The sequence below is a fragment of the Harpia harpyja genome, chromosome 8 (assembly GCF_026419915.1).
Source record: "Harpia harpyja isolate bHarHar1 chromosome 8, bHarHar1 primary haplotype, whole genome shotgun sequence".
NCBI lineage: Eukaryota > Metazoa > Chordata > Aves > Accipitriformes > Accipitridae > Harpia > Harpia harpyja.
In genome coordinates, this window is record NC_068947.1 from 39,573,792 (window position 1) to 39,585,757 (window position 11,966).

Consider the following 11,966-nt stretch of genomic DNA (forward strand, 5'->3'; position numbering starts at 1 on the left):
ATGCATTGTTGTCCAAGCATTGTGTCAGTCTTGCCAACAAGACAGTGTCCTCTGTCAAACTTCAAAAAGGTAAGTCAAACATGTCTACAGAAGGACATTTCCTGAAGTGCTAATATTCCCTTGGAAGACAGTGTTTATACATTCCCACATACCAATCCTTTAGCAACTCCAGCAATTGGTATCACCAGAAAAATAAATTAGGAAGGTAATGCATTTGCACAGTCTTTTAGAGCATTATTAACAGATGTCGTTGCAGAAGGTTGGCAAGACTACCAGACCAGCTAGCTCACCATCTACTGATACTACCAAGAAGATAAATATTCCCCAGATCTCAACTGGAGGAGCAAAGCAGTAAAGCTCAGCTCTCAGCAAGCAACCAATCAAGTACCGATATTGTGTTTTAAAGTTTATGGGGATTTGGTCTTTCTTAGCTGAGTGCAAGCGCTCCATTATCGATCTGTAATCTAGGCCATTTCACAGACCCCTGTAGACTGGCAGGAAAGATAAGGGTCTCTGACAAGTAGTAATTCTTTTCCACCTTTATTTTTGATTTCTATCTCCAGCCATCACCATTCCAAAGGCACCTGTAATAAAAGCCCCCAGGCAAATGAAATTCGGGTCCCCTCCAGAAGTCAGAGCTAATACATCATCATAAAAATACTTCTGAGGATTTATAGTCCAAAAAGAATACATAATGACTGCACAGGGAGCATCTCATCAGAATACCCCTGGCAGAAAGAAGTGGGAAACTCCATCCTTATATAATAACACTGTACTTTTCATTTTGTTAAAGATGTTTTTCAGTTCAGAGTTTCTTAAATCAAGAGAAGCTTGTTGGAAATTCGACAAAGCGGTGACATAAGAGAAGTAAAGATTACATTTTGCTGAATATGACATCAGAAGGGTTCTTTGCTATAGAATAGAGCCATCAAATGTACAAACCCCTTGTTTAAGCAATCTTAATTAGGACAACACTTCAGAACAGCAAAACCGCACCACTGCCACAGTGTAAATGTAGAGGCAGAAAGCAGCAGAAATCATTCATGATACCTCCGTAACAGATTAACAATACAGTGCTCCCAACATTAAAATAAAAAAGCCTGCAGACAATCACTCTCTGGCAGGTAGAAGTCTACAAATTGCACCTTGATACTCAGCTACCTCATACTTGACTTCCTTCTTGGTGACCAGACAAACAGCCATGAGCTAGCTCCAGCGTAAGAGGAGTCTTGGGATGGCCATCAGCATAAGGCTTAGTAACATAACTTTCTAAATCCTGGGACAAGAAGAAGGGGTTGAGGATGAGGAGACATGCCCCAGCTACCCTTGCAGGGCAGAAGGTGCCTTTGGAAGTGTGAGTGATGGGCTGCCTGGAGTCTCTGGCAGCTGCACTGCTTCTGCACCCTGTAAACTCGTGAAGAGGCTTCTCCTGTCATGTTTCTGGTTGCATCTTCCATTCAAGGTTTGGGGGATTTTTTTAAAGGATTTGAGAGGACTTTTTTTGTTGTTGAGGAAAAAAAAATGAGGCTACAGACTTGACGCATTTTAGTTAAGCCTCTGCTATGCACAGCAACTTTATTTCTTTGGTTAAGGACTGAATCAAAGAAGAATTAGCTAAAATATATTGTAACCCCCTTTTGATTTGAGTATCTCTACAGATTTTTAGGAATGCGGATTTGTAGTGCTCCTGTGCCTGGCCTCTTTGCATTTCCCTATTACCAATTAGGAAACCAGTGAAGGTGTGAATATTATATACTGTAGAACACAGTAAATTTAATAGGTATACAGGTTCCCTGCTTCTGAATGCTGCACAGCTCTCAATACAACAGGTTATTGGTTGGAGGAGCAAAGCTTTGTTTGCCCAAGAGCACTGATAAGGTCTCAAATAAAATTTACTCAAGTACATTTGCAGAGGTATCACCGAGAATCCTCATAAAATGGTCCTTAAACTGCATTTAAGAGGCTTTACTTGATTAATCGAGAAATATATTAGCTGTTGTTTGTGATTAGTAGACATCTAAATGTTCTCATATGAATTTAACTAAGGAAGCATTTGAGGAGAATCAGGCTTTAAAGAGGAATTTAAAAAACAAATCAAACCAAACAGATTTCTTTTACATGTCATCTGAATACATCATGTTGAGCCTAGCAGCGGAAAATCAAGACCACATTGACAGCTTCTGACTATAGGCATCCTTACCAGCAAATACTTTTATTTTTTAGTATTGCTTTGTTCAACAACCCAACGTACATATAGGCATACAAGTTGAAGTAAAATACCACTCATTATTAAGTCCTGTTTCAATCACGTCTGTTGGGATTGATTTGAGCCTCATCTCAGTGACACTTCTTGGTGGAATGCAGCAACACAGAAATGCAGCAGAGACAGTCTGGCAATGCACCATGCAGCTCAGCAATCTGGAACAGCCCCAGACAACCTACTGGTTGGTAGGGAGGACGTGGTACAGAGAATATTGGCTTGAGAGCAAATGCCTGCCAATTGACTGTGAGTAAGTTTAACAAAAAATTGGGGGCTAGAGTCCTAGGAAGATCCTAGGAACACAGGAAAAAAGAAGCTTTACTACTTGTAAGAGAAAGCTTGATGCTTTCTCTTATAAAAAATATGACAGTAAGCACCTGGATTCAAAGGCCCAGGAGATATCTTAAGTCCTAATGGAGAACCTTACCTTCCTACCTGCTCAGGCCTAGTGGTTGAAGTATTGATGTCTTGTGAAAGTCGACACACCTTATTGTAATTCAGAGCAGTCAACAGCCCAAAAGGCAGTTTGCCCATGTAGGTTTAACTGATGCTAACCTTTAGGCCGGTAGTACTTAAGAGTGGTTTATTTCTTTTTATCTCTAAACAATCTGTATTACCTTAAACTGATTAGAAAAATCAAGCTGATCTTAGAAAGATAAAAAAGTGTTCACATAAAAGAAGCAAACTGTTTTGACATTATTGCTGCAGGCAAGCACAGCAACTGGCTATAGACAAGCCCTCAACTGCTTAACATCTATTCTACTGAACAGCAAAACCTTCTTTCGGACCCTGTTTGGAGGCTGAGATTGCAAAGAACCTGCACATCCTGGCAGAACACCAGCATGGACCCCAGAGCCACGGACACAGCCTGGGAGGGTCTGGTGAGTCCCAGCTCTTCATATATGGCTGAGGCACACTCTTGCAGAGCTGGGGCCAGGAAACTCTGGGGTGCTGCAATGTCTCATGGCCTCCTACACACCCATACTATCAACATAAGATTTCTCTGAAATCAATGCAATAAATCACTGCAACATGATGCAAGTAACCACTTCTGGATACAAATGTGTTAACTAAACAGAGACATATCAATTCCTACATTGATCCACATCCTAAAAGTGATTTTTATTATTTATTTTTCCCCCTCGGCCTTTCTCAGCAATCATTTACGTGAGATTTACTAGATCATCAGCTGAGATCTACCTCCTCATGTTTTGTCTACAGCGAGCCAAAATGCTGCAGTTAGGTTCTGTAAACTCCAAATACAAGTATTCAGTCTTCACTGATATAGGTGCAAATAAGGCAGGTTTTAATATGAATGAAAACAATTAATTTGTCAAACTCAAGGCAATCCTTTTAAACAAGACAATTCTTGAGTATATGAGGAAGGTAGAACCAAAATGATTATTTTATACTGAGGCAGCAATAGGAGAATTTATCCCAGTCCTACTGATTTCAAGTGCTACTGAAGAAACAAAACCCTTGCCCAAAGCAAATGTCACATCATCTTCTGTTGTATGCCAAGTCCAATCTATAAGATTGCCAGCATGTTTCTAGAGCTTTACTTTGAATACCTTTAGCACTCTGAGCAAAACAGCACCATCTTGCACCAAACCTACGTCTTTAGATTTAAAGTTAAAAGTAGCTATACACAGGGGAACAAGATGATCTCAAATATGAAACACTGAGGATTAATTCAGGGAAAATGCTGGCTGTATAGTACCTATATTCAATTATATCTTCCAGAAAGAGGAAATCCTTGCAGTATTTTGCTTCTAATTACTGTTGATAAAACATCATCAGTGCTATGAGAATCATACACACTATATTAAGAAGTAAAAGTACATCCAGGAACCTGGATTTCTTTTTAGAAAAGTTGACATCTGCTGGCAGTGCAGAAATTCCAAGAAATTTCCCCCCCTCACATCCCCCAGGGAAACAATCTCTACTGTCAAATCTTGCTAAAAAATTGCGTTCAGGAAAGATAAGTTGCAGAACTCAATAAGACATAGAAAGCATTCTTGGTAAGAGAGAAAAACTGCGTGGTTGTACCTCAGAAAGGTCATTGCAGAGGCACAATGTAGCTGATAACATGAAGAGCGAACAACCTTGAAGCAGACGATATGACATTCTCACATAAGGAGATCTGGTTGCAGAACTGTCAGCAGAATAAACCCATATGCTGCTTTACAGAAAACAAGGCAAACTTTTCCCCATTTGATTGATCTACAGTTTGGCTGGCAAACAAAGTTTGTCTCTTACACAAGAAGCAAGCTGCAGAACTAAGGCCCCATCATATATTCATCATCATCAGAACATTTTCAAATACACCTCTGTGATTTTAAGAAGTTACTTGAGAGCCTTTTATCACTTTGCATCACACTTTGGCTTGTAGTGTTTCAGTTGCCTTGTAAAATGAGAATTCAGATGCTAAATCTGCTCTGATTCTGATGAAAATTGACCCATATGAGTCCTAAACAGATGCAGCTGATATTGTAATACTTTTCTACACACTGTGTTATACTGGTCTAGTACTTAGGAGAAAATTCTTAGAAGTTCTCAGACAAAACAGAAGAAAACCGAAAACTACAGTGCTAACTGGTATTGGGCCCCAAAGACTGCAAGGCTTTTAAAAGCAGGGCTGTGCAGTCTAGATAAACTGGTCAAATTTGTAACCCATATAACTACAGTTTTACTTGCGCACATCAGCAAGGTGTTACCACTTTTAAAAGCACTGTTCCACTTTACTGCGTGTAACTTAAAAACCTACAGAACTGACTATATTTTATTGGTGGAGAGCAGCTGGGGAAAGGATAATTCCCACACAGCACCTTGTCATGTAGAAACACGAGGCATTATTTTTATTAATTGTTAAGCAATTTGTCTGCTCCACCACCAAACAACTTTCCCTTATGTGTAATCTACAGCCCTGCCAAGAGAACCTTGCCAAATCACCACTCCCTCCACCTGAAAGTCATTTTCATAAGTTCTTGTTTAAAGTAGAAACCAAATGGTTATTGTATTTTTTGTTAATGTAATGCAGCTATATTATAACAACCTGTGGCAGATACACAGGACTTGGACATTCATACTAACAGATGTTTGAGAAGGGAACAAGTCTTTGTTTGGTTTGTTTATATGCCAGCAGATCTTGTGCTGAATCTATATAAAAACCATCTTCCTCCCTCCTGAAAATATATATTAGAGAAAGGACTACATTAATCCCTAGTGTAAATCCACTGAAGTCAGCAGTGTTACATCAGCAATGAACTTGACCCTTTGTGGTTAGTTTATATTTATTTAAAAGCATAGGCATGAATCCATCTTCCCTCTGTCTGCCTACCTTCCTTGAGAGAAGATGGGCTGCACCAGACAATGAAGTGGATTAGTTGTGATGGCTTTCTGAGTAGGTACTGAATTTCTCCAGTTATCTAAGGGTATGGTTTCATATGTTTAACTTCTACATTTGGATAAAGGGATTACACCATGAGTAATGTCTAACAACCACTGCATATGGTTTATTTGTTTTGCAATATCTGCTGAATCTGCTGAAGAACAAATCCAATTAAAAAAAAAAAAGATTAAAAAAATAACTAAAGTCTCAACAATGTACCAAATTAGGGAGCCTGCCCTTTTGCTTGAAGACAAATGTTCCCATGTCCATAAGCATCCAAAATGGTCCTGCTCCAAATACATCCACTAGTTTGCATCACTGGTGCCAGTAGGAACTATAACAGTGAAAAGTAAAATAAACAGCGGAAGAACAACAAGGGGTAGAAAAATAAGCACAGGAATGAGCAGAAATGGAATTTCCATAAGGATGCCAAGTAATATTGAGACACAGTGAGAATGGAAACAGCAGAGGAAAAGTTTTGTTGGTGAAGTAATAACACAATAGGGAGAAATTGAAAAGTACTGTTGTGCACGGGACTGTTGTCTTGGACCTTCTCTAGGTTTCTTCAAACAAATCTTCTATTTGCAAAGGACCTGGGTGGCCTGGCAGTCTCCTTCCTTATTTTCCCTGTGAACACAGACATGTGGAACATGTCTTTGAGGGTCCATAAGGAAAGTGACTACATAACAGATGGATTTCCTTGTTTATTGGCAGGTACAAGTTAATGACAAACAGCACCATGGCTATTACCTTTTGCTTAAATTATTTCCTTAACAAAAGGACCAGTGCATTTAATGATTCCAAGGAAACAGAGAGCAAGAACACCTTTCTAAATTTACTTCCCTTAAAGAAAAAGGCATCTACCATCTGTTTTTCAACCTTGCTATTCTCATATTTTACTTTCTCCCCCTGCCCCTTTTTTTAAGTGTTTAATAGCATCCCTAATCCTTAAATCGCAAAATGGAAATTCTTGACCATTAAGCATTACATTACTGTTAGAGACTAGAGTAGAACAAAAATCTTTGTCAAATGTCCTCTCATTCCTAACACAAAAAAGGAATTTGGAATTTAGTCTCCTTGAAAAGGGATGCTTTCAGTACTATCAGTGTTTTTATACTGATCCCTCTTTAGTATAAGTAGGAAAAGAAACAAATGGGAAAAAAAGATGTTTTATTGATGCTCAGCGGTTGGTGTGGCATTGTTCAAGGGTTATTAGAACATGGAATGGAAAGTGGGACACTGAGATTGAGTGGCCACTTTTGTATCCCAAAGTGATGATAAGTGAGGCTCTTCATCTGAAGGTTACAAAACAGCACAGCGATTTGGTATGGGTGGGATTCCACTGTTACATATTGAAAAAACTGCTGGGAAAGACTGGAAAAGAGGAGAAAGGGATGATGTGACCCCCCCCCCCAAAAAAAAAAGTAGCGAAAAGCTCAAATAAGCTGAAAAACAATGGAGGCTGTTTCAAGTCTTTAACTTTCTCACATCATTTAGGGAGAAATCATCTGAGCAATGCTTGCTAGTTCTCTCCCATTTTCCCCTGTATGAGGGCCCTAAACTCATGTAGACTCAAAAGAAGTGTGCTTAGACCATGGGCAATACCTGGATTTGTTATCCAAGCATAGCAGTTTTATCTAAGTCATCATTTTGAAAGTTGTCAGTCCTGTCAGCATTTCTCTGAAGCGTGAAATGAAGACCCTACTTCACTGATCAACAATCCTTATTTATAGTCCTTACTTTTCGGCTGAACTTGGGAATTGTAAATGAAATTTAGCTTACCTTCATCTTCTAAAATATTGAACACAAAGACATAGTTAAAAAAACTAAACAAACCACAAATGAAAAAACACAGCTATCTTGATTCTGTGGCAAATTCCAAGTTAACAGAAAAAATCCAGACTGTTTGAAAAGATTTAGTCAGAGTGATATATATTGTAATAGCCACCGAACAGTTTGCTGTTCCATCCCAGAGCAACCATCAACTCAATTAAGTAAATGAGAGAATCGAGTTATTTGGGGAATGTACACCTCTAATTAGCTGGAATTATTTGTGCAGTTAATTCATTTATGGATAGATTTCTCAGCAAGCCCAAGGCTTCCACTGCTTTTGCACTGCTGTACCAGGCTTAATTGCCATTCTGTTTCTCTTAAAAACCTTAATGGATAATTGAGTGCTGTAGGGGAATGCAGGTGGTGAGAGTTAAATCTGTAAAGGACAGGCTGTCCTCAGTCACAGAGCTGGAAAAGACAGTCCACAAGCCCCCTTTTCTTCCTTGTCAGTGACTCTGACAACTCGTACTGCCTAACCAGTACTTCTGCTTGTTGGTGCAAACGTTCTTCTAGTTATACACCAGCGTAGTATTTGCATGTAGTAATTGCACCTTGCCAGAGTGGAAAAGTACAGCTTGCGCTTCACCTAGAAAGAGTCTGCTCCTGGCAAATCCTCCTTGCTTGCTTTAAAGCAACCTGCCTTCCCCTAAAACCTATAAAGCAACGACTCCTATCAAATGATGGAAAGACATCTGAACAGAGTTGTCATTAAAAACCCTACTGCTGCAAATATCCACATCACAGACACATGTTAGCATAGAAAACTTGTAGAACACATCTGTTCGCTTGTTCAATCTACTTCGAGTGATCATCACCAGTTTAGGGGAGAGCACAAGCACAGCTGATTTTAGGAAAATGTATACAAATAATAAAAAAAAAATAATCGAATGCTGGACCAGAGGATTCTGCTGTCCAACTCCATGAGGCGAGGGAAGAATCTTACATTTTTGAATTTTTTCTTTTTTACTGCAAAGCTTTCAAGACAGATTTTTTTTTTTTCCTTTTAGTGACTTACTGCATTTTGGATGCTGAATGAACACGGTCCTGTTTATTTTAATTAGCAGCTAGGCAGCTGACCAAGTCACTCATGACTAGAGCTATCCAAAAATATATATGTTTGCTGAGAGGACTGTTATTTTTGACTAATTAGAACACAGAGATCTTTTATCAAACTGGAGCAGTTACTGTTTAAAAATTACAAGAACAGAATTGTAACCACTGAGCAGAGATACGTTTTTCAGCATATGTAAGTTATTGTCTTGTGACAGTTAAAAGAAAACAAAACATCTGCTAGAAATACTGAGATAGAAACTTTTTTTTTTTTTTTTGCCTTATAGACAGCATTAGTTGACTGTTACATAGGTGAACCATCGCTTCGTTTCTACTAAGATACCATTTTTGGCTTAGCATAAACAATACATATGACCATTAAAAGAAAGCAAAATCCCCCAATGTGCGGTATTAAACTGGAATATGGCACCAAATTTCAGAGGTGTACCTGATACATTTATGAAAAGAATAAACACCCTCCTGCCAGCAGCACGTACTGCGTTTGACCGATGGTCTGCTCTGCTTCCACCAGCCTCCTGCTAGTGGACTGCAGGTTTACCCCACGGTAATTGTTAGATGTTTTCATAGTGCCAAAGTAGAAGTCATTGTCCAGTGGCTGAAATTTAAGAACTTCCTGGTGAAGTTATTCACTCCCCTGAGGTCTGGTCTTATATATGTCACTTCAACACTTCTCCATCCTCTTTTGACTCCTGGCTGTGCCTGTTTAGGTTGCAAGACATACAAATCAGGGGACGGTCACTGGCTGACTGGTGCAACACCGTGGCCCTGACCCCAGCCGAGGTTGCTAAGTGCTATTGCAACACAAATAAGGATACGGTACTTGGCAGCTGCCTGAAATTAACGGACTAGATGGGAACTCAGGGACTTTGTTTCAGTTTCAAGGATTTTTTGAGAAACCTTAGGCCAGCCACTTCCCCATTCTGAATCCCAGTTTTCCATCTGCAAAAATTGAGATCAAGATACTGACTTCATTTGAAAGTGCTTGGGAGTCTCCATGAAAGCCAAACACTAAAACCATGCCCTTTTGTCAGAAGCTATTACACAATCATTTTAGTAATATTGGACAACATGAATTGCATTTAAAGAACAAAACCACCTCAAATGATTTCTTTAAATGTATAAACTTCACATGCTGCTACCTTTGCTGATGATGCACATACACAGTTTTGGGGGATGGGGGAGAGGTAGAGCTCATATGTGCTATTTATATTCCTGCATAGAAAAGATACATAACACCCTGCTATTAATGTTATCAGAGGAAAGATTATTTATGCTCTGGAGATTAAACCTGGATATTTTGGTAGGAAATAAATGCAGGTATGAGCTGTTTGATTGATTTTTAATTAGACATTTTAAGATGTATTTATTTTAACTGGCTTCAGGGACAGATCATTATTTATTGCCACATCAGATTATACTGGAAACTGGAGGCACAGAATTCATTTGCCAAACTCGTTGCAGACAGGAGGAGGGATAGAAAAATCTCAGTCAGCAACTGGGGGAATTTTAGAGGAAAGCTTTTGATGGCAAAACGATCCCAAAGAGCAAACCTAGGGGAATCACAGTTTCAACTGCAAAAGTAATTTAAGCAACATGACAACATGGAGCCCAGACAGATGGAAACAGAAGACATGGCAGCCTTGGGGAAGCCAGGCAAGGAGCAGCGCTTCCTGCCCAAAGCCTGCAGCCCACAAGCTCCTATACTCATCATCCAACCTCCCCTGCCCAAAAGGCCTCCCAGATTACAGGTCCCTGACCTCAGAGGTTCCCATTCCCTTCAAATCCTCTTATCCCACCCCTCACAGCCCAGTATCTTCTGGAAACCGCTCTTTTCTTAGGGCCCTACCCTGTGTGGCAGCAGCACCAGCACCACAGGTAAAGGGGCTGCAAGCCAGGGTGCCCACTGCAGATGTGGGATTAAACTCTCCAGCCCTCTTCCTGGGAAAATCAGCGCAGGGATAAGCCATGAGTAGGAAGGCTTTGAACCACGGAGCAGTCTCTTCCTCTCCCAATACCAGACTGATTTGGTTTGCCCAGAGGGGTGCAGAGTGGGAATAGGGAAGAGAGAACTGTTTCCAGACAGCTATCACAGAAAAAAATTATTACCTCTTTTGTCTGGCAGAATTTCCAGAGTCTGAGCACGAGATATGAGAGCTAAAAATCCCCTTGGACCTGACTTTGTGGTCAAAAAGGGCATGCTTGGGAAAACAAACTCTTACTCACCTCTTTCCTTCCGCTATTCCCCAGGCACCGAATAGTATTCCTAGATAAGTAGCTCTCCAAGCAGTGTCCCTGATGATTCATCACTGATTATACCAGAGTCCACCCTCTAAGCAATAAATCTCAGCTTCAAATGGTGCAGAAGCACCTTGGACGCAAGGGACACACACTGTGCCCGGGCTGCAGCAGTGCATCTGCGAGCCGGGAGCTGCAGGACACGGCTGGCAGGGAAGCAGTTGCAGCAGCAGAAATCTGTTTCTACTGCGCATCCTGCTTCCGCCCCTTCCTTTTCCCAAAGAAAAAAAAAATCTCTTTGGAGATTTTCATGGAGGTAAAAAGCATACCTTGGGCCAGGTAGGAAATGAAAGGGATCCAGAAAATTTGTCAGGGATCACAACGAATACTTGAAAAAAAAAAATCACAGGTGGAGAAGCCCAGGCATTTATACTTCTCCCCAGAAGCCACTAGCTGAAGGTGAAATGCCCTATAGCATAAAAGAAACTAGCTAATTATCTAATCAAGTCAATACATCTCAGAAGTGATGAATCCATTCAGCCATTATGTCTGTCATTGTTTACAAGGCACTTTGAAGATTTAAACAGCTTTCATTGGATATACGTGTTCTGCACTGACAAGTTATTGGCATGTTTTCTTACCCAGGCACTTGCATTTCATTCTTGTCTTGAAATAGGAAGGAAAAGGCTAAAATTTATAATTACCACAGGTGTTTTTGAGTAGTATAATCTTTCAGTAATACACACAAAACCCCAAACACCCACAAAAAAAATCCAAAACCACCAAAACCCACCAAAAAAGCAAGAGAAGTGCTTACTACAGCTAGTCCAGAATTCCCTTTAGCTGAGAAGATGCTCTCATGCCTTCATAAAAAGACACATCTAGCTTTGGTAGAAATGAATAGATGAAGAATCCACAACACCACAGCAAATAAGAGCAATTAGACAGTCCAGTGTTTACAGAAAAGCGATCGGCAGTCTGACTCTCTCTCTCCTCTTCACGTGACCAAGCACCCTCAGAGCTCAGGTCTCCACCAAAAATTCAGGCTCAGGGTGTGCATGTGGGGGAATGTGACAGGATCCCCTTCCTGTCATTGAAAAAAATAAATTCTTATTCTACTGATCACGGCAATGTACACAGGGCTTGGAAACATTTCTTTGAAAACACTGGGTTAGT

General features: G+C 40.2%; 1 long non-coding RNA gene across 1 annotated transcript in view; it reads right to left on the reverse strand.

Moving 5' to 3' along the window:
* The window catches only part of LOC128145314 (uncharacterized), a 60,888-nt gene extending 49,893 nt beyond the window's left edge, over positions 1–10,995 (reverse strand). Inside the window, exon 1 of the long non-coding RNA XR_008236423.1 lies at positions 10,779–10,995. This is a non-coding gene — a long non-coding RNA (uncharacterized LOC128145314). The remainder of the gene's footprint in view (positions 1–10,778) is intronic.
* Between the last annotated feature and the right edge of the window lie 971 nt (positions 10,996–11,966).